Source organism: Anopheles cruzii, chromosome 2 (genome assembly GCF_943734635.1).
Source record: "Anopheles cruzii chromosome 2, idAnoCruzAS_RS32_06, whole genome shotgun sequence".
Taxonomy (NCBI): domain Eukaryota; kingdom Metazoa; phylum Arthropoda; class Insecta; order Diptera; family Culicidae; genus Anopheles; species Anopheles cruzii.
Genome location: NC_069144.1, coordinates 55,660,224 through 55,684,118, shown reverse-complemented (window position 1 = coordinate 55,684,118; position 23,895 = coordinate 55,660,224). Strand labels below are relative to the sequence as shown.

General features: G+C 49.7%; 1 protein-coding gene across 1 annotated transcript in view; it reads left to right on the top strand.

The window, feature by feature from the left end:
* Positions 1-586: 586 nt before the first annotated feature.
* The window catches only part of LOC128268924 (translation initiation factor IF-2-like), a 47,577-nt gene continuing 24,268 nt past the window's right edge, over positions 587-23,895 (top strand). Inside the window, exons 1-2 of the mRNA XM_053006228.1 lie at positions 587-680; positions 1,324-1,381. The gene's annotated coding sequence lies outside the window, so the exon portion shown is untranslated. The remainder of the gene's footprint in view (positions 681-1,323; positions 1,382-23,895) is intronic.

The following is a 23,895-nucleotide window of genomic DNA, read 5'->3' as shown; positions in this document are numbered from 1 at the left end:
CACCACCATACACTGATCGGTTTGGGTTGTGCCACACTCGATAAAGCGGATCCGCGGACTCCAAATGGAGCGCGAATAGAGCGGTCCACGAGGATGAAAAATTGACTCTGTCTACTACGCCAATCAATCATCTCAAGTTGCGCCGTCGTCGCCGTGGTCTGGCGGCCCCATGAAGCTACTTAAAGTGCCGTCGTTATCGTTCGTCCTTTCGCGTGCCGCATCCTGTGAGCAGTAGTATTTCACGCATATCCTGTGAGTGTGCCAATGGCTGCTCACCGCTTCTCATTTGCTCACTTGCCGGCGAAATCATTGGCTCACAAAACGTCAAGCATTCCTACTCTCCGACTCACTTGCTCGCCATTAGCTGCTACAGACGGACTTTTCCGCCTGAAACGTTACTCAAAACAGAGGGAAAGGTTTGCGAAAAGTGTGTTTAGAAACGGGAAAGCGCGAACAGTGAGAAGCACGAGCTGTGATGCGTGAGAAACACGAGCGATGGTCACCCGAACACCCGAACGGGGGCCGCGAGAGAGCGAACGAACACTCGCGAACGGTGAGTTTTGGGCCGACCGCTCAGTAAGTTTTCGATTGTTTCATAGTGCGGGCGGATACTACAAAAGTGCGTTTACCGATTCTCGTCGTGTTGTGTACCCCCATTTACTGGCGATCTCGACGGCAAGGTTAGTTCGATGGTTAAGTGTACGATGGCAATTTTTACAACCACAATGAGGATGTACTGGTGAAACTTCTTCCGTATTTTTTTACGAAAGTGATACAGTAGTGGAAATAAGTTCCAGATGGCAACTGATTCGGTGGAAGCAGATGACGAACAGAGAACGTCCTTCATAATCGAGTAGTGTGTTTCGGTTGCTACCGGTAACGGTCTCCGGGAAGAAGCTTCACGCTTCCGGCAAAGCATGTGAATGTGTGACCGACCATTGTGCCACTGTGTGTTCCGCAAATGAATGGGAAAACATTTGCTCCTCGTTAGTGAAACTTTACCCATTACACAGCGCCGCAACGGGTAGTGATTGGCCTGTGTTGATAGCATGCGTGTGGTTGATGTGTGCCGCCAATAAGCGAAGGAACCACAGCGTACGGTGTGTGTGGTGTGTTTTTGTTGCAATCATTGTGGTTTGAAATGTTTAAAATAAAATAAGCAAAAACGTGTATGCGGCATCGGTCTATTGATCGATCATGAAGAGAAACCACGGGAAAGGAATATAACCGTGACACGTAGCGTGGAACCAACACATTCGCGTAACAGATTCCGTATCATCGCGGTCTGTTGATATTTTTGTTTTCTTTTCGTTTCTGTTGCAGCCGTCGTAGTTGTGCAGCACTTTTACAGTGTGTGCCGAAAAACAGCAGCATCGCACAGGTACGTACAGTGTGTTGTGCTAGACAATGACTTCCCCACATTATTTACAGCTATTTGGTGGATGAATTGAAAACGGGAAATAAAATACAAAGAATCTATAAAGGTCGAAATCTATAAAGGTTTTTCCATCGGTCCAAAATATGTCGGTCTGTGAAGTACTGTCTGGCCCGTCCAACGAGCAACAACAGAGTGTGAAATGAGTTTTTGCCATCGCACATTTTCCGTATCTAGCCGTTCGTGCCGCATGTGCTAGTGCCCGCCCCGATGTGGCCTTAATGTGAGTTTGATTTGCATCCTTGTTGAGAACACGGCTCCTATCAGCTTCGTGCCGGTTGCTCTGCACACACCTAGGCGCGCCCGCCGGAATTGCACGAGGGAACTAAATCACTATCGCAAATGGACGTTCTCCGTCCACACGATCGTCCTTGTCCCGGACCCGTTGCTCTAAAAAGCCCCCGAGGTTATCAATGGCCCTACGCGGCGCGCCGTACGAACACGCACGCAGCGCGACTCAGCCCCGCCACTCACGCACATTATCAACTGTCGATCAGCCTGCGTTTGATCTTGCGATGACCGTCAACATCTCCGTGCGACGGCCATTGGCTCGTGCATTTAATGGCGTTACGTGCACAGTTACTGTTGCGCACCACTGTTCCCGCGACCACGTTGGTGTTGGTGGTCTCAGCGGCCAGATCTCTTTACTCTCCATTTCCTCCATTCCACCGTCATTCGAATACCATTTACGGCCCGGTCCGCGGGCCACGATGCGATGCGTAACTTCGTTTCGTTTCGATAGCCACCACCGGGGGCGCTCCGTGGCTGTCGCCAGGCCATTAAATCGAAATCGAAGTTCGACGTAAAAATCCGCTCCGTCGCTTGGCCGGGGTGCGGAACCGCGGTTTGGTGCGAAAATGGTTCGCGATGTTTGTTTTGGGTGTTGTTTATATCCGTCATCGTCGCAGTGAGGGCCAAAGCCATCGCCGCCGTCACTGTCTGCGAGCCGGCCGTCGTTCCGCCATGGCCACGGTAAATGGAACTCCGGTGGCGAAAAAGGTGGACGATGCGACAGACTAATGTACGGAGCGGAGGGGGTTCCCGGATTTTAGCGAGTTTGGTGGGCCGAAAATTGGAAAGATAATCAAAAACAAGTCACGCAGACAGGCTTTTACGCGACTCACTGCAGTCGAGCGGGCGAGAATCGTCATGTTTTCGATTAAAAAGTTGTAAAATATTTTCCTTTACGAAATTTCGAAGAGTTTCTGTAAGGTAATGGGATTGCAGGGCGGCTTCAAAAGGATCCGAGAAATTCTTTTTAAATAAGTAAACAAACAACCCGATCGAGAAGTCGACCCCAAAAGGGTTTCACTAGCACTTACTGGAAATTCCAACGCACACAGTTCAAACCGTCCACCGTGGGTGGGTTCATAATATCATGCGGGTCGCTGGGAATCATAATTTTTGTTTACGTCCTTGCCCCCTCCGTGTGAGCTGCGTGGTCCATAAAGATGCACGTGCCGTCGAAAATCGATTGCTCCCGTTAACCGCGATGTCCGACCCAATCTGCTTCGAAAGTAAACAGCGAAAATTGACCACACTCATTAATGCGCAGCAGCAGATGTTGCCGGGGGAAGTAAAATTAGATTGACTTTATTACACCCGCCCGCCAGAGTGGGTCGTGGGTCGCGAGTTGCGACACGACCGCCGCGAGGGATATGCTTTATTGCTTGCGCAATCCGTATTAGTGGATTAGAGTGTTTTATGGATGTACCATTTACCCACCATCAGTCGCAAAATACTTCAGCAACATTCAATTTTATACTACCACATACTTGTTGTAAATTGTATTAAATAAAAGCAGCGACGGATGATTCGTTGTTCAAATAATTTCGCTGTCGGCAGACCTGAAACACCTGCCCCGAGGGAGCCGACGGCCGAATGAACTCATCGCAAAAATGTTCCCACATCGTACGCCTATCACGTGCGCCCGTTCCGCTTCACCGTGAGTTTATGCATATTTGATGCACATTTTCAAACTCGCCCGAGACGGCTGGGCCGTTTCCCACGGAGCTTCCCGTACCGGTGGAAGCAGCCCAGGTTCGGTATGGAGAACTTCCAACGGACGCCGAGCGCCCCTGTTTGTGGAGTGCATCGAGTGGATCTGCAGCAGCCACCGTCCGCTTAAGTGCATTATGCAGGTGTTTAAATGTTTATATTTACTTTCCGCCGGGTGCTGAGGAGCGGTATTTAAGCTAATGCTTTATAATGCTCCCCCGCCCGTAAGGTGGTTACCCATCTGGGGCTGTGTAAACGATGGGTGACAGTGTTTGGGCAGTGCTCTTGACTGTAAGAGGCCACTCCGACCAAACAGACGATTTGTGGCATGAACGTTTCGTATGCACTCATGCGGCCAATTATGAAAGACGATTGTGTTGTCGACAACAGAAAAACCGGAGCTCCATGCCCTGCGCTGAGATCATTGCATTCCGTAACTGCTCGATCACCTTCAAATGCCATCGACCACGTAGAAGCTGCGCCGTTGTGAATTAATTACTCGCGACGTCAAACTGTTTCATCACGTGGAGACGATTAGCTGCCTTCGCCTCTCACGATCTCTCAGTCAGTGATGCGTTACCCGCAGCGTAATTAGCATCCCAGTGTTAGTATGGCTCCGCTAATATGTGTAGAACGTGGCACTAATTGTTGAGTTTTTAAACAGTGCTGAAACCGTCAGGTCGCATTTTTTATCCCATAAATTTCATAAAACCCGTCTCCGCTTTTGGGAGCTCTAATTAATGGGGAACCAACCAGAAATCCCCAAAAATATGAACCCTTCGCACAACATCCGCTGACAAGCGGGCGACACACGGTTCGTCAAGTTGACAAACACAGTTCTAAAAATAGCCGATGCTTCATGCGTCTTGTGCGCTCATCGTTGGCCGGTGGTGTGTAATAATTAATACAAGTTCCGTGCCAAGACGCCGCCCATTCGGTTGAACTTGAAAATATTTTCTTTGCCCCAAAAATGTGCCAACCGCCAGACGGGGCAAACGGTGAAGAGCTGGCCGGCGGATGATTGGATATGTTTTGCTTCGTCCCTACGAGCGACGTGCCGGTTCCGGTGCTTAATTTTACGACAATTTCTGGCTCCGGCCAGAAAGGGTTCGACGTACGGGCGTGTACCGGACAACGAACCGGCGAACGAAAATGACAACTCGTTTCGATTTTCCGATGCCACCGAATTTAAATCGATGTCGGGAGAAACTATTTCGGGTCGCTGTTGGGCTTCCTTGGTTCCGTTTCAATTGCGCCGCACTAGTCTCGGGCGTAATGGGGCGACATCTGATGGGGTGTCTGCCGGCAACGTGAGAGATGGTAGATGATTGAGCTGTTGGCGGTTGTCATCTACAATGTCTGGCCCAAATGTTTGTAGAAAGTATCTCCAATCTTTCGCTCCGATTGTGTGGTTTTCAGTTGGCTTATCACGCTGTCGCTGCGGACTTATTTGATTGCCTTGAACCTAATCAGCTAGTTCGTACACAGTCTCGTGCAAGAGGTACCAAATCTGTCGCGGTTCATATTCCCCAAAGCTGCGAGTTCTACAAAAAGAAGAAGCATACAATTTCTTTTAAACTTTTATATTATTTTATGGAACACAGCATCTTTGAAAACATGGAATCTGGAACATACCCCATTAAGTGAGCACCATTTCTACAACTCGTGGTGTGTTTTTATTATACCCCGTGGGGTGATCCCATCACCTCGTTTCATCCCAAAGTTCCCTCTATTTCGGTCAGACCTGGGCTCTGGCGTTTCAGTAGTGCCGTTAAGGAACTTTGGTTTGAGCCATTTACATGTCTGAGCCGGTGGCGTATAAATCATATTTATTGTTCGGACCAGGAAACGCCATTTTCTGTGCGCGTTGACGGTTTGCACCGTTGGCATGGTTGAATGTATTTTATCGCTTTGATTTGTAGATGAATAGTAGCGACAAGTGGACAGGTTGTGTAACGTTGTTCTGACTTTTGTATCGAAAACAATACCGAGAAATGTCGCAGAGTGATTAAGTATTTTTATGCGATTGATCACTTGAAGGTCGTTCTGAATGTCACGTAGTGTTCATCTTAAACCGGTAGTAATTTATGTTTTCTCCATAAAATAAAGCAATTTCAGAGCACTACTATGCTCACTCGCTCAATCATCCATTTCTGTTACTATTGTGAAGGCCACATTCCACCGACATATTCGTCATCGAAGAACACGAAGCAAACCTTCATCACTTCAACCGTAGCAGTTCTGGAGTTGACACATTTCCGACGTCGAAACAGTTTCGATTGTATTCCCACTGCGTGAGTCAGTGACAGCAACAACACGGGACCGTAATGAGTGGTCGTTACCCCATTTACAGCTTCGTTTCACGGTTGTCCATCCTCGCAAAAAGGAAAGGGCCCAACTCTGTGACCCACACTCGAAAATGATCCATTGTGCCGCGCGTTGCCTACGCGTGTCAAGTGTTCATCAATGTTTTCTCCGGCAGAGCATTGTTGTTGTTTGCCGGATGGAGTTTGAATAGGATTTTACACACACTGGCCGGGGTGCTCCTTCTCAGAATGGCAGAGGCGTGAATGATACATTCTTTGCTCCATTGTGTATTTTAACATTAATCGGTTTTGTTTCGAAACCACAAAAACTGTAACCGAACGCCGCTGTAAAGTTGTAGGATTTTTTCCCAAACTTCCCGGGAAGCGTCTCAGCGCACCGCATGTGTCCATTCCGACTGTCGGGAACTCGTCCCGTCTCGCTGTCAGTCATTTTTCTGGCATAGAAATTTCGAAAACAAACTTTTGCCACACTCGACGGAAAACTTATCCATCCCCCGGCAGCGGCTGCGGCGACGGCTGTCATGTCAGAAAGGTGTCCACACAGTGACGCTCCGACATCCTGGGGAGGAAAAGTTGTTTTCCATTCCACGGTAATTTGCCGTGCTCCGAAATGCGGGTGGGTCGCTGCGTGGCACTGTAAAGTCAATAATACGCATAGCGGACAGACGCAGGGGTCCCTGAGTGAGGTTAAGCTAACAAATCTTGGTTTTTTTTCGTCTCGTTCGGTGTCTTACCACCGGGTTTGGATTGTTTACGGAGGCTATCTTCCGCCCTGCGCTGGTCGAGATCGAGCGTCGTGCGGAAAAGTTGAATGATGCCTACCGTTTCCCGTTTTTCCCGTAGATTATGGAGTGCCGGTGGGGCCAGCACACAGTGGGGCACCCTGTGAACACTCTGTTTCTGAGAGAGAGCGGGAGAAAACAAGGGTCTAGCAGGCAAACAGTAGGGAAACACATTGCTGTCGGTGGGACGAGCGCCACCACAAACAATCAAACAGAACTAATGATACAAACATTGCCGGATAGGACCGACCGAGACCTCTCTCCCGGTGGGTGCGCACGGTAAGCAAGCGGGGGCTTTCGAGTGATGAAAAAGTAAGGAAAAGGACGCTCGAAAAAAAACGGAAACATCAAACACACTCCGTCCTGGAATCTCTCGAGTGGCGCAAATGAAGAAGATCAGCCTTAATTAATGGCAATTGCCGGTTGACATGCGTCACGAGCATCACGGGCCCCGACATCCGTGCCACTGGCAGCCGTGTGTCCATCATCGGTGGTCAGCATACGGGGGTGCCGCGCACGATCGACACACGGCCCAGCAGGCAACAGTTGTTGTCACATGGCGGGGCCTGCTGTCCTGATATTTTACTGTTATTTTGGCTTGATGGTCGCTAGTTTATTCTTTCCGTGGAACTCGCATTCCGGCACCACGGCGTCCGCATATCGGACCACACCATCGCAACGCCCTTGTAACGGAGCCCTGATTTTTTAACGACTGAACCGCCGGCAGCAGCAGCGCCAGAAGCGGCTGTTTGACAGTTCGGGAGGTTCTCGCACGAGTCTGGCGAGTTCATGTTTTATTCAGTGTGACTGATGATGGCGTTGTTTTAGCTCCTGTTTATTTTACGGGTGGTTTTGGTCTCTTCCCGCGGCCCCGCGGTGGGCCGGCCCCGTGGTTGATTGTGGGCAAATTTGGACATGATTTACTTGCACCTCGTTTTGGGGTGGTTGGGTTGATTTTTTCCTCTCGAGTAACGGTCGGTGCGTGCGCCACGTCGCCGTGCTTAGAGACCCCGGAGGGAGATACTGGAGCGCACGAGGGCTTCGCATATGACGGCCCCCCGAGCGAGCGAGCCGAGACATGATTTGGAGGCTGCGTCAGTCGTCCGGAAACCGAGTGCCGAATCGTGTATGCATTATTTATCGTCTGCCGTGGGACCACGACCCGCGGCACTCATAATTTCGGTGGTGCGTCGCTTTGGAGACCGGGCGCAGTGCAACACACGCCGGTTCGGAGAGGTGGCAAGGATCCACTTCCTGCGAAAGACGCCGGACGCCGGTGATTCATTAATCTTTTCGCACTGCCATCAAGTGTGCCCATCATGGCGCATTTCATTTCTGACACCTTGAGGGGCCGGCGGTTCACCCGGATGCGTATCATTGCCACGTGGTTGAAATAAATAAATTGCACGTCCCGGTGTATTTGGTTTAACGCAATCAACTGTGCTCCAGAAATTGAATTTATTAATTGGCGTGAAATATGAAATGTTCCGTCGAGGCCGCGCCGGGTGTTGCGAAGACATTGGCGGACAGAAAAGATTAACATCATTCAACTCCGGTTCGTTTATGGTTTGTCTCGTGAAACACTCTCTTTTGCCTCGTGTTGGCGAACGGGTTTTACTTTCCGCCGCCGGAAGCGGTTTTATTTCAGATATCCAAACATTTTCGAGCGCAAGCTCATCTACCATTCCCCTGCGTGCTGAGAACGAGGCGTTAATCCGTTCTCCGGGAGCTACACTTTCGCGCGCGGTGAGAAGTGAGAACAGAAACAACAACAACAATGCTCAAAAGCCGAAATGCGCAAGAAGAAGTCGTCCTATGCTGCCGAGAATCTTGCGCGCGACCGCGACCCTGTGGAGCGGTTTTATGGGAGCGTTTTTACGCCACGCTTTAAAACGATGTGCGAGATACATTTTTCATGATGGCCACCGCCACCAATAAAAGAGCATCCGAAGGAGCCCGTTCCGCCCGCGTGTGCCGGCGTAAAAGTGCGCACACAATCATATATATTCCCCGTTGGGTTGTTTCCGTTTGGCGGTCCTAGGAATATACAATTTACAACAGAGTATCACCATTCTCATCACCGCACCGCAATGGCACACACAGCACACATTATTTGAAGACGTCACACCACGGCACGGCACTGTGACTTCGGCAAAGTGACCGGCTCACGAAATCAGCACCACACACATATTTAGGTTTCTGATTACGCATTCCAGCTCGCTGCTTACAGTACACGGTTCCGTAGTCTTTTCCGTAACACCGTTCGAACACCGGCTGGGTAGATCATCTCCCCCACGTGGCCACGGGATTTGATCTTGATCCACCGTATCGGCCACCATGGGACGGGGCGCGCGTTTGGTTTATGCGCTCCCCAAAATTTACAGTGCAAACATGCAAATAAAGACGGATTGCCACCATTTACACTTGCCGTGGCCACCGATTGCCGCGGCAGAGCATGTGTATGTTGGCGCGTTGGCGCATCGGAATCGAGGTGGAGGGCGAGTAAATATGTTTCTTTATTGCGATGAATTGCCCCGGGCGGTTGCCGCGAACGTGCCCGGGCGAACCCGAGCCTGTAGTGAAATTGGATAAATATTTCAAATCTTTGCTTCGCCGCAATTGCCCATTTTATGTTCCCCATTTGGGCGTGCCGATGACAAATGTCACACGCGCGCCCAAGGTCGGTTTCTATGACAAACCGTTTATGTGGTGCCGTTGGCGTCGTTTGAAGGAGTTCTGTTGTGTTGAAATTACTTTTGAGAACGTTCTGTAAAAAATGTTTGTAATAATTCAATAACTTTTTTCTTTTTTGCAGGTAAGCGACACGGTGGCGTGGTGAATATGACAAGGACCGATCTCCAAGCTCTGCAGGCAATCTCGGCAATCCCGACAGAAATATCGTTGCGTGTCTGTCAGTGGCCACGTTGCGAAAAGAATTGTTCTCTCCTGTCAAGCTGCCACTTGGCGCAGATTGGATTTTGTGACTTGATTTCGGCACTCGTGGTTCGGTTTCATTTTCCCAAAAGGCAAACCGGGCGTTCCCATGACCACGATTGGTACCAGGCGGCTCCACTACGGGCCACCATGCGCCTCCACGGATTTTCCGTACCGAAATATCCTATTTCGGCAATTTTCGCATCAAATGACAATCTTGCCATTTTGCCCGTTTGCTGTGACGTGTGTCACCGTTTTCGATGGAGCATTGGCCGGCCCCGCGCATGCCGTTATTTGTTCATAATTTCATTTATTCAAATTGACTTCTAAATCTTTCTTAACTTTCGCCGCGATGCGCGTTTGCCGGTGAAAGCCGGTCGTTATTTGTGCCACTCGGTGCCGCTCATATTTTGGCGCAAGTTTCGAGCGAAGAGCTGCGCCTTTAAACGCGTATCCCCGCGGCAAGCATTCTCCGTTCTGGCGGAATGCTTCACACACGTGTGCCGTCTACGTTCAGCTTCGACTTTTGTCGACTTTGGTCGCGTGCATAAATTGATAAATATGAAAATAAGCTCAAAATCCTTCGTAAGCGGCGGTGCTGGGCGTTGGCGTCGGGGAGTTGTTGTTGTGCGCTCATACGCGCGCGGTGACCGTTGTCATAAACTTAAACTCCTCAATTGATGCCGCGCGCCAATGCCCTTCGGGCGACGCGCTTGAGCTGCCATTTGCTTGCTCCACAATTTTCAATTTGTTTGGTGATTTTGCTTCGTTGCGACAATTTGCATTTCGATATGATTGATATTAAAACAGGGTAAATTTGGTTAGAAGTTTGTTCAGTTTAACGATTCTATACAGATAATTTAAGTATTTTTTCGGTGAATAGCCCGAATTGTGATGTAGAATAGTGCTCCGTTCCCGTGAAATGTTTGGCATAACATGGCGGTTCCACTCCTTTGGGACACAGCTCAAAGCTACAGCCAGTTAGCCGGAGCGTTAGCCCATGATCCATGTTTCATGCGAAAATGTGGAACAATCCCATTTAGCCAAAGAGATTGGTTTGTGAACACACGGCCGTTGCGAAACCGGCCGGTTGTGTCGGTTAGCTTGCACCAGGCCACACAGTACCGGAAGCGGCAATAAATATCGACTCATTTAATGAACACACGCAATATTCCCACGGTGGGTCCGCTTCCCGGTCTTTTTCATTATCAAAATGGACGACCACACATAAAATTAGCTAAGGCTTGGCTAGGAAACCCATTTTGCGTTTGTTACGTTCCTCGTTTTGCGATTTTCACGTGCCACCCAAGGGATCGATGCCGGTTTCTCGTGGTTCTGCTGACGAAAGCGGTACTAGCAAAGTTGTAAAAACGATAGACCAAATGAACTTTAATAGTGTTTTGTAATTACGAAACAAACAAGGTGCTTGTGTGTGGGGAACGACCGCATAGTATCTACATTTACACGCAGGGGTCGATACTCTCGTGGTCCTAATGCCAATTACGAGAGCCATTAGTCAGCATAGTCGTGAAACCTTTCTGTCATCGCATTCGGGGCATGTCTAGTTAATTGGTGTAATTATGAGACCGAATCTGGTTGGTGTTACGCCGTGACGAAAAACTTTTCTTCTTCAAACCCATTTCGCCCTGTTTCGGTGATGCTATTAATAGTTGAAACTTTTTTAACCAACTTGTGCCCGAAAGAAGGCTCTCGAATGCCCTACGGGCGACGGATGGCACGGGACATCGGGACACGGTTTCTATCAGGACAAACCTTGGTCCCTGACACTCGGTTGATGGGTTAATTTTGCCCCAAAAGTGGATCGGTGCGGACCGCCGGTCCCGAAGGCTGTGAAAGTTTCGCAACCACCCAACCCAACCACGCGGAACAAGCCAGAAGGTGCAGAAATTGGTTAGCCCCAGGCAGATGGTCTGGTTGGGGTGTGAACCTCCCCGAATGCCCCTCGATCAATTTATGCTCAGCGACACGACGGAAACAAAACCACGACTTTGAACGAAAATTTGCGGTTTTTTGTGTGTTTCGAAGTCGAATCGGTTCGAATCTTGGCCAAAGCCGCAAGCTGACGATGAAAAGTTTTCACTGCTGGCAAAGTTTAAGGGGGTCGATACCGAACCGATGGAACCGTTCGGTGCCATGTGTTGGAACGGATTTTTCCTTCCGACGGAGATTAAGCGTGCTTTAAAGCGGAGGGTTTCTGTTTTCGAACACATTGGGGAGAGATTATTGGTGTCTAGATACCGAGTTTTCGGGGAGAGATTAAGTGCTTAAGGGAGTAAAGTTTCCAATCTTCTTCTATTACCTGCCCCTGTGAAGGATTATACTTCTTGATGGATTTTAATGGTACGCTCTTTGTATCGTACAGAATAAATAAACTCCTGAAGTTTAAAACGATCTCGCGGTTAGTAGCAATAAGTATATTAAACTAACTCTGGAGCATTATGATTTTTGTTCGATTATTATAATTGGAATCGTACATTATCTAACGAGGTCTCATATACTTCGAACTGTGATTAACGAATGTGTAGCTACTTTACGATTATGATTTAGTGGAGTGACAAGATTTACGATCGGCACGGGCCCCTGTATCATGACCGCTTTTGCTCCACGCACGAAAGTTTCCCCTACATCAATAGCATCATAAATAATCGACTAAAGGTGCAACTCCGTCGTTACGTGTGTGTGAGTTGCCACGGAACCCTCCCCACGGAACTTCCCGAACAGCTGTTTGCCGTAAATTTAACGATCCTGCTTTCCCACAACAGACAGGGGAGTTCGCGTTCGAAAACCTGTTATGAGATGCGAAACCTTGACCGTCATAAAATGATCACCCAGTTGAAGAAGGGTCCGTCGGCGGCGGGACCTCTAGGCGGGCGGACATTGTTTTCTACGACACCGCGAAGAGAGCTGTCTGCTCCCTCGTCTTATCAACGCGACTGGTGAATATTTCAAAATAACAACCGATGAGTGCGCCGCGCCAATGGCAGGGACGCCCGATTAACGGCGGTACTTGGGAGATTTCAATTTGCTGCCATAAAAGTGTTCTGTTGTTATTACACTGCCACAGCTCCCGGTGGCGGGCGGACGGTAGAAAAGAAAATCAGATGAACGGAAGAAGACACTGATGGCCGAAACACAAGTTGAAGCCGAGCACTACACCTCCCCACGGGACTGTTTCCGTCGTCGTCGGCCACGGGAATTAAATTAAACTTTACTGACTCGCCAATCGCGCCGAGATGCGGGAGCCTTTTCATTGCCTCAGAAGTGGCCTTAAAACGAAGTTTAAGCATATTATTGCTCTCCACCCGAGCATAATTGTAACCACCGCCGACGGTGGTGCGCTTTCGTGGCACGGGAAATCTTCGAATGGGGTGCCGGCGAAGTTTTCAAAGCACCTTGGCGGCCAACTTTGAAATCCATAATCGTCTTATCTGCTTTACGGTTTGTGCGCATGCATAGCAACACTGGACCCAGGAACGGTGGCCGCAGGACAAAACAGCACGTGTGGCAGTGTTTTCAAAATTTCAAAAAAGGCTCAATAATTAATGCAACATTCTTGTCTGCAGTAGCGCAATTTTCCATGTTGTTGTTCCACTGAAGCTGGTGCATTGTAACCGCGGGCAGTATCAATCCGTTCGCCAGTAATCTTTTCAAACTCTTTTGATTAAAGTCTTTAAACTATATTCTTGGGATAGTGTCTTGCTACAAATTGCATAATTCATAACAATACAATAAGGCCACACATAAAAACTATGGACTCCGAGCAGCGCCGAGTTTATTTAAGAGTTCCGCAAACTTTCTAGACACAATAGCACCACCACGCTGGGGTGAGCTTTGAATTTATGACATTAAGTTTAAAGTCTTGCAGATGGCACACCGAAAGGCAAGAGCCAGCATATTCTTTTGCTTCGACTCCCGTTTGACCGCTTGGGTTCGGTGTGAGCCAAGCGGACAGTTGCGGTGCCACATTGGTATGCTTTCTTTCGTGCCCTGGCAAGAAGACTGTGGGAAAGTAAATGACACCCCTCAAACAAGCACAATAAAGCGTAACATTTATGGGCTCATCTTTGTATCGATCTCGGCGACCTGGACCTTTCGGGGTCAGTTGAGGTTCGATCCCATAAATTGGTATTTCGATGGACCAGCCTCGGGGGGGCTTACTAAATTGTAGGAGTAAATGACGCTTGAAGAGGGTAACAGAAATGTGTGTAGACGTTTAAATTGATGTTCAGAATGTTTTATTTGCTGTGAATTCTCTACGAAATGATGTTGAAAATTTTATTCGAAAATATTACAGTACATTCTACAATTTTTTGAAGTAACAAAATTTAAAATCGTGGTCCCGGAAACACAGTTTTGCGAACCCCGTTCGGTATGCACAAATATTTATCGGACTCTAAAATTTCCGACCGGACGCAAAGCAAGACCCGAGACCCTAGACAATGATACCCTGATGAACGTGTTTCCACACATTGCCGCCACGGGACGCCACTTCGTTTGGCATAAAAATGTTTATCACTTTCAAGAATGTTTCCAGAAAGATACGTGTTTTACGACTTTTGGAATCTTTTACGAAAGCGGCCTTGCGGTGACCAAGAAACCCAGCACCCAGCACAATCGTTACCCCCGGGGCCATACGAAAAAGGGGATTCACCCAAAATGTCGTTCGTGGCGTGGCGTAGCGTGTGTGTAAGTGTGCGGTCCGTATGTGGCCGGTCGGAATGGAGAGGTTTGTTAGTTGTTTATTATTTCTGTGCGTCGCAAGAACCCCTAGGGGTTGGCTAGAAGAAGAGCGAATCGTTAAATTCGTGGAAATTCCACAAGATGATGGCGGCCACGAACCGGCGGCCACGAACCGGCGGCCACGTGGTCGTGGCCTGGAGATGTTGCCTTCGCCGGCACATCTTGATAATAATTTCGATTAAGAGCAAACGGGACGGGTCGCCCCATCGTCGGGTCGTTCTCAAAACTTTTCGACAGTCAAACCGTTGACAGGACCTGTGCTGGACCTGTCTGGACTGAGATGGGTCGAGCACCCGTGCGCCATCGGGTGGTTGCAAATTTTGTAACATGCCACATGGCCACACCAGTTCCGTCAGGTGCGGTGTTGACAATCGGGCGACCGAGCAAGAAATGAGTGAGTGAGCCGGCAAGGGTCTTCTTTATCGTAAATCAGCCTGGGTTTTTAATAAACTTAGCCCCGAAGCGTGGCGTAGCGTTTGTCCGGACGCGGTTTGTGCGCTGAACGTAATTTATTGCATTCCGACAGGCAGGCAAGCGAAATGTAGTAGGGTTTACGATTTTCGACCGGGTTTTACGACGCTACAACTCGGAAAAGAAGAAGGACCCAGCTTTATAATGCAATTAGTGCGCCAAACTAGAAATTTTATTTAATTTAAAAAGCTTACCTTGGCGACTGGGAATCGAAGTCCTGTGTAGTGGTTAAGTATTTCACACTGCAGAAAGGAGCAAATCCCAATTCCTATCACATCGAGTGACGTCATACTTTTTTATCATAAAAAAACTATGTCCGTTCGTCTAAAAAGCTAAAGTCAATTTCGCTGGTCGCGTACCATTTGTCATCATGGTCGGAAATCAGCGCGCGCCACTCAAGTACCCAAGACGGTTCGGGCTCTGCCAAACACGGTGTGCCACTCGGTATGCCACCAACCTGACAGTTGATAAACCGGAAGCAAACCTCGTGACAGGTCGCGCACTATAAATAACCTTCGGCTATTGCCCCCGGCCTTTTTGAGCCCCCCGTGCCACGGTTCAGGCGGCGACACTTTGCTCTATTGCAATTAGCGTTAAAAGCAATCGATTATTCCGTCCCGGGTTCGTGGTGCGACTCCTTAGCCGGCCTTTTCCGGAGGTTCCAACCGAACGAACGAACGATTTTTCGGTTCGGGCCCCAAATTGCCGTCTAAACTTTTTCTTGGTCATTCACACGGCGTCGGTCACAGTCAAGGAAAGATTCGCGCAGTCGTCCTACAGACGGACCACCGAGCACCGAGGAAGACAGTTCTCGCGACCGTGACCACAAAGCGGAGTTGAACGGAGGTAGGGTTCACGGTAGGAGTCGCGATGGGGGCTTACAACTGGAGGTTCTATTCTTGGCCTGACGGTGTTAACATTTCCATTCAAATGCCGGTGCCGGTGATTTTATGCCTCATTTGTTGACGTCTTCGTCGATCACATTCGGGGCACATTTTTTGTTGAATATTGTATTGCTCGAGTCAGCATCTGAAAACTTTTTCCAATTTTTAAAAACCTCCTGAACGGCCCCATCCCAACCAAACACTTGAAATGACTGAACACTTCATTTTTTTATGATTTCTAATCTAATCGATAGTGGTTCCGCACCCTTTCGTGTGCCATATTTCAAAAAGCTTTCCCTGTCATTGTTATTCGTTTTTCTTTTCGTTCGAGAGCTCGTTTCCCTTGTCGGAATGTTGCTTCGGGTGGTCCATTTTTCTCTGTTTTCCCCACCAATCGACTGACAAACACATCAGTACATGGATGGGTTCATTCTCAACCCCGATGGGTTTGCCGGTTTTTATGTGTATGTCTTCGTTTCGCGCGCGCGTAAATTTCCGAAGGGATCCGTTTCCCGAGGGTCCTGCGAGGAAATTTGAAGGAATTGTCTGTTTTTGGGCCCTCTTCCTCTATCGCAAACCCTCGATACCCTCATCGTCATCGTTCTTTTCTCGCTCGATGACGATATCATCTTGCCCCTCACGTATGCGAGTATTTTATGACACCAAAAACGACCGACCCAGAAATCTTTTCCCATGTCTCGGCCATCTTCCCGCAGCCATCTTGCGATTTTGTCCTGCAATCCTTCAATCCCGAGACCCACCGTTAAGGGCTGGACACTTTGTTTCTGTGGCGGAGAAGCCACGCCGGCATTTCGGAATACTTTAAAGAAGGAGAACTTCGTTTTCGGCACTTCCGTGGCCCATTTGGGGCGCAATAGCCCCGACATTGTGGTGCTGGTGCGGTTTTTGAAACCGCACGCAGCTGGGGTGTGTCCTGGGAATGACAATCGTGACGAGGGGCGAGCACTCCCGGCGCGTATCCCGCTGTTGTGACATTCGTCGAGCTCGGTTTATTGCTTTGGCCAACGGCGTCCCGCTGTGGGTTTTGCTCTGTTTCGCTCTCGCCGACCAGATGGGCCAGCGTACAATGTATTAGGGCGCAATTTGAGTGGAGCAGTTTTTTTGTGTGTGGCAATTTCGATGTCTGCCGACGATGTCGGTGCCATCTAATTATGACGGACCCGCCCCCCGATGCTCCCGACCCGAGCGCAATCAGGTTGCCATCAGTCAACGGCAACCTTAAAGCTGGGCACCGTGTGCACGCCACCGCAATTCATTGACCTAATTGTGGGGCTGCCAGCCAGCCAGCCAGCAGACCTTGCCCATGACAGTTCTAGGCATTGCGATCGTCATGCGAGCCGAGCTCGCAATTCCGTGGTTTTTATGCGCCATCGGGGGCGCGCTTCTCAGCTTTCGGTGGCCGTGTTCGTTGAAATCCGAGACACGAGACTAGCAACGTACGCAAATGACGTCCACGTAGATCGGATAGTTCGGGATGTCAAGGAAAGGGGCTGATTCATTGTTTCTCGCGCGGGGGTCACGCAAGGCCCCGGTGGATACCGGATATCGAAAATCCATCACGGACCGCATATGACGCGCACCGTAACCTTGCTCTCGATGAAAGCGAACTTTCACCGTCTCGATCTGCCGGTCTCCGGAACTCCGCCCCTGCCTTGGAACCCCTTGCCTGGTAGATCCGTAAAACAAAACCACCACTAATAGCTCACATCATTATTGTATCGCAAGCGGTTCTATTTATTCTCGACCGGGAGCCACTCCGGTTGGCTGGCCGTGGGTCGGGGCGCTGCACCATATGAACGGAAGCCAGATGATGTCATTCCAGTCAGCGGGACGGTTTTTGGCTGTATCATGCGACTGTGGATTGGAAATTGGAAAGGTTCCCCGCACATTACGACTTCCTGTGACATCAGATGCCGTTTATATTTATGATTCCGACATTCATTTGCCGTACACTTACTTCTGCATAGTTAGGCTTCTAGGAATATTTGGACTGTAACCCAAGCGTGGCGTCCCGCTAGCAGGCTGCTCGCTCGTCATAACCATCATTCACCGTGGTACGGTTTTGCGGTCCATTAAGCCTCGGGTGTACCCGGGGATAAGTAACTCACTCTCTGGGCACCCTCATTTCCATTGTTGTGGCGAAGATGCTTGCCACTTGAGCAACCGGCAATGGTTCCGCCCGGCAACGGAGGCAACCTTTATGGTTTATGCCCCCGAGATATCGATCGCTTCGAATGTAGACATCCGTACTCTAGCTAATCACGCAGCGCTCCCGCAGACCGGGGATTGCTCAGCAAACCGCAAGATCGTAGTGCTACGATACGCGTTCCAGTCACGAATGTGGGGTCGATTGAGGCGGCCCGAACCGGGTCATGCTGATGCGACATCGATAAAGCCCCGTGATGGAGGTTCGTCCGGATTCTGTCCCCTCGTTATACACATGTTATCGCCGACGGACGCCCGGGATGACCGGACGGAACGTCGACCAAAAGTGGCCGGCGAACCAGATGTTGGCGGGTGGACTGGAATTGAATATCAACGGTTCGGTCGATGATCGGATTGTGAAATTGATTAATCCGTGACAGTGGAGGCTGAAGCCGGGTGAGGTGGAACGGCTCACCCCCGTCAATCCGTTCACCGGCGGAACGTACCACACACACACACTAGCGAGCGCGTAATGAGCGTAGAATTTGCGGTTTCTGTGGTTAGTTTCGGGTTCCACGGTGTTCGGAGCGTTTTTTGCGTCCGCGCCTAGATGTATGCAACCCGCATTATTAACGATGAGTTGTGGTGTATCAAGCCCGGTCCGCAAAAGTTGTATCGCAGCACACGGATGAGACCCCGTTTGCGGCCGTAATTGTCCTTGTCATCTCCGTTTCAAGTCCTGCCGCACGAAGTGGAGTGGATTATAATTAAAATGTGCGATCTCGGCACCGTCATAACTCGAGGGCCGCGCTACACATTCGGATTGCCTCCGTCCACTTAACCGTCGTCCTCGCCAGGGAGCTGAATCGGGTCACAGGACAGGAAACCATCCTTCGCTACCGGTCTCCGGCGGAATTCAATTTACTTAGCACACACACACACCAACGTAGCGCGCTCCGGTTGCTGCGAGATTGGATTAGTTTCTTGTGCCTTCCATTCGCACCGTCGTCGTGCCGGGTGCATTTTTGTGCTCCACTTTCCATTATGCTAAATGCTTCAGCCATCAGCCATTAAGGGGCAAGGTGAAGTGAGTCGGGTTGCGTTTCGGTGTGCAAAAGTGGTCCACTGTTCGGTCCGTCTCAAGCAAACAATCGAACTGGGAGTGTTTCTCGAAGCGAGCGCCCCACGCCACCCGGTTTTCTGGTTCCGCTCATCCATCGTCCAGTTCGCTGGCGCTCGGTGGCCCCAATTCCGGTCCGTGCAGCGTGCATGTCCGTGTGGCGGGGTTTGCTTCCGTGCGAGGCAGAATACGCGCTCCCAAAACGAACCGTACCAACGGATATTGATAATTGGATTATACCGCCGTTGTTAACGCAATCGAAACGGGACCAAGCGTTCGTGTCGTTCGCTTCCCAGGGACCGTCCCTAAGCCCGTTTTGGCGCCCCAATGAACTTGGCGAATTCGATTTGACCCTAAATTCATTCACAAAACGCAGCGCGCACCGAAACTGCACTATAGGCCGCCGAAAAAATGCCAATCGACAAACACGTTCGTCTGTTTGCGTTCACCCCGTCTGGCCTCGTTTGTCTTCGTTTGCCGAGCTGCGCGGAGGATTTGGGCTGAACAATCAGAATCAGATTTGCCCCGTGTTCATACGCTCCATTCGATCCGTTTTTTGTACTTTATTGAAGATTTAGCAGAGATTGTTAAAAGATACAACAGCAATCGCTGTAGGAAAAACTTTATTTCCTACATTTCAATACAAATGTTGCGAAGATTCCAGACAGAGTTCTTCAAGGTGTGTTGCACTGCAGTCAACATAATGCCGCTTTAAACACTATCATTCCTTAGTGGCTCTTCTGCTGTTCGGTCGACAAGTGCCGTCTACTGAATGCAACATAATTTCGCTACAAAAGGTGTACCCTTTTCATTTGCGCCCGATTAACGTCGCCCAAAGAGTTCTGCAGTCTTGGTGCGCTTGCACGTGGCGTGAATAGAAACCAGGCACGGCAAAAGTGGCCCCACTTCGAAGGGATGAAAGTGAACGCTGTGAAAAGGACATTTTCTTTTGGGATGGCGTCTGCAGGCTCCAGCCGGGCCCTGCGCTGCGCTCGTTCCGTCTGTCGGTCGCGTGTGTTCAAAGTGCCGTGTCCATTAATGTCACTAACGACTTGACAAAGGTTACCTTGGGCTGCGCTACCTCCAAGAGCAAAACTGCAGGATGCAACTGCAGGAGCGAGAGGCAGCCATCTCCGGGCGTGACGCTGAATATGCCCGTTACTGGAGGGTGCCACTTGAGTCAATGTACGCCCGGCGACGTTAAGATGGGCCGGCAGATATTGCGCGAAACATGTACAGGACGAGATAAAGCTAAGCCGTGAAATAGGAACTGCAGCACAATCCTTATCCTTCGCTGCTGCATCGGGGACGAAGCTCGAGAAAAGGACATCGTCAGTGTTCCAGTTTTGTGGGATTAGATTTTTAACCCGTAACACCGTCCCGGTTCCCGCACACTTTATGACCTCAATACAGTAAGGCAGAATAATTTATTCCCCACGTGAGCCGGTGCCAATCACTCCCGTCCGGGAGTGGGCATCCTTGCTGTGGTCCCCTTGTACCGTTCCGGTCAAGTTTCTTCCGATGAATGAGGCCACCGCAATTGACCCTGACCTTACGCGATGATTATGGTGCACCGCTTCGCTCGAAAGTAAGGCGATAAAAAATGCCGAACCAAACGACGACGAGTGCACGTGCATTAATTTTTGGGGCGCTCCTTCTGCACACGTAAACAGCGCAATATAAAACACCTACCAGGTTGAAGGGTGGCCCCGAATGGCGGACAAAACATAAATCCTCGTCAAGGCAGGGCCCTTCCGGTCGTTAGCATACTGTTTCGGAACGCTGACCGTTTTCGGACCGCGAATGGATGTTCGAATTAAAAATCGTTCGTTTTTTTTCTCCTTCGGCCATGGCATTTCCATCCACAACAAGGTTCTCGAGGTCAAACTTTGGCCGGTGGGGGGCAGGGCAGCTGGAGTGGCAGAACATAGATTACAGGGCGTGGGGCGTTTGTCCTTGAAATCCCGGCCGCTAGCTGTTTGTTTGTTGTTTCAAGTTGCGCGAACCGCGAAACATGACACACGACCGCCATCAACTGCAGAGACTATTTATAATCTGCGCACTCTGTCGGATGTTTTGCTATTAATTTTGCGATGTTGCAGCAACGGCGAAAACCCAAATGAACCACTCACAAAGTATCGAACCAATTTCGGAATTCCCAGCATTGATTTGTGCCCCCAAAAAAAATTGGTGCGGTGTTTCAAATTGAAATTATCCATTTTGCAGCGATGAATTGTTGTCGAAAGCAGTTTCGTTCGGGGTTTGATTTTTTCCCACAAAATACGCCACATTTTTTCCTGTGGCCATCAGACCATCGCTTCAGCCCGATTGCCTTTCGCTATCTGCATCGCGAGAGGAAATGCATCGGTTGAACCATAAATAAGATTCCGACAGCAACTGCACCGGGCAACGGGAGCTAGTCTTCCTACCGTGCTCCCACATGGCCACCACGTGTCACGGCGGATTGTAATGCGCTGCACTGCACACTGCACAAACCGTATTCCGTTCGCCCAACACAACAGCCCTTGGGACGCATCGAGCGGCGAGAGTGGAGAGTTAAATTTATTCTGCCGCTACTTATCTTTCGACACACGGCAAACGGGCGTCCACTTTGCATATGTAGCGACCCCCGAGATCGTTTCGTAACGCCAGTTGTCCAGTTTCACGACCGTTACAAACATATTCTGCCCAGGGACATTGGTGCAATTGCAGGCGGGCGAGCACAAAAATTCCACCCTCTCGACGGCGGTGCTGCCTGCAACGAGGTGAGCTATTTTTAAGGCCCCATTTCACCTTTTACTGGCTCATTTGTCATCGCGTTGGCGGTCACCGGAAAAAGTCACCATGTGGAAGGCACCAAGATATGCGACTCAAGCTGGTGGCAAAGGGGTCTCTGCTAAAAGGGGGTCAACAATTTCGACGGAGCACGATTTTAACAACAACTTAAACTTTGATTTTTGAATTAATTTTAAGGTTTGGCCTAGTTTTAGTATTATCATTATCTTAACCAATCTTGCCCCCGAAGGAACGTTAACACAACAAATGGTTAGTGGATACAGCGCTCCAAATTTAAATATGTATTCTCCGTACGATAATAAAAATCGGATTTAACTTCCTCAAATTATGCATTCAACTGTTATTAGTTTTTGGGCGACATGAAATTTGCATATTCAAAGTGGCGCCCTTTGGGTGTTGGCAAATTGAAAAATGCTCAAAATTGAATGCTTATTACTCTGTACAGCATATGGCCATCGGGCAAAATGGAAATTTCTCGTCCAGCGCCATTGTTGAGAATTGAGACTCCTTCTTCGACGGCATTCGGCTGGATTAGCGCATTCCCACGATCGCAAAGGACTCCCACGATCACCCCGCAGCATTATGGCCGCATAAAGTGTTAATAATAGAATATTCATCCGGTACTTAATCTGACCGTTCGCGAGACACTCATCTTACTTTGCTGAAGTGCCGCCTTTACTGATGCACTGGTTCGTGTCTCATCTTTTATTCGACGGGGCTGCGCATTGTCCCATGGTGGCACTTAATTTTCATAGCAAGAACTACGCCAGCGAGATACAATATTGATTTTAGACAAGAAAAGTATGCTAGAAACAACCCCGCGGAGTATAAAGTTGTAGATCCATTTTTGTTGCTTCACTCCTTTGTGCCGATTCAGCATTGTGTTGCTTAAGTGCAAGCGATTCTTCATCTCCGTTCGAAGCGAAACTTGCCATTTCTTGAGTTAAACAAAAGGACACCCCAAATCCCGTTTACTCATCGAAATTCACTCGGTTCCATTTCGGTTTCGCCGATTGGATTATTCTACGAGACACCGCCCGAAACGGTCGGTCGACAGCATCCCTCATCCGATCCCTGAGCCCCCCACCGAGTGCACCGCGCACCGTACGCCGCCGGGAAGAAGAAATGCTGGCTGGCCAAACAAAGAACTGGTGTGTAGAATATTGATTTTATTCTGACCCAATTATCCAATATTTTCAGCCCCGACGACGTTCCGCTTCACTTCCACGGTCCGGCCCGGTCGGTCAGTTGCCGGGCTGATCCGGTGAAGTCGGGATAACACTTTCCAGCCCTCTCCCTCTCTCTCCCTCACTCAGAAAGGCGAACCGGGAAAGTGGAGTATCGCTTGTCCCACGGAGCTCAGGATGAGATGCATGGCGATGATTGATTTTCCGCTCCAAATCGTTGTCATCGAGGGCCACGCGTCCCGTAGACTCTTGAAAGTGCCGAAGAAAACAAGTCCGTCCCGTCCACAGCCCGGCTCGGGCTCCGTTTCTTTTCGTTCAGGAAATCCATTCACTGACACAAGCAGCACCCAACAGAACCGAGTTTTGCATGACTCGCCAAGCCGTCCCGTCCAATTGAAAGTCCCGCACCAGAAAGTCAGCGTCAAAGTTTATCTTGGCCTGGGGCGCCCAATGCGAACTTTCATCGTGCCGTCCCTTCGAATACCCCCGGTACCGTTTATGCTTCTCTTGGCGTGGCGTCGCCCAAGAGCAGCAGAATTGCTTTTTGGCCTAGCCTAGCCGGTCCGGTGCAAGTTACCTGCGGCGTTGACATAAACCCCGTTGCGTTGATGCTTCTCCGGAAAGCCACCAACGACAGCACGAAGCCAGAAAGTCGTCCGCCCCGAATCCAATCTCCCACCGCCACCAAGGCCAGGGATGCTCAATATCGCCTGGAGTGCGGTGAGGACACTGGAATATCTCATAACCGCAAAACAGTGGGAAGCGGTTGCACATGTTTCGGCACCCCACCGGGTTTCGGTCCGTTTGGATATGAATTTATCAAAAAAACACAGAAAAATGAAGAAGCTAACGTGCCTTTGCCGCTCAATTGCCCCAAAACCTAACTCGGGTGGCCATTTCTCTCGCTCGCGGTGGTTCACGTTTGACGCTAACCTAGTAGTCGAGGCCAACAGTGCGCATGCGACGTGTGGTGTGCGTGCTGGGAACAAAGAAAAAACAAACAACCGACGTGTCCCGACCGGCCACGATGAGCA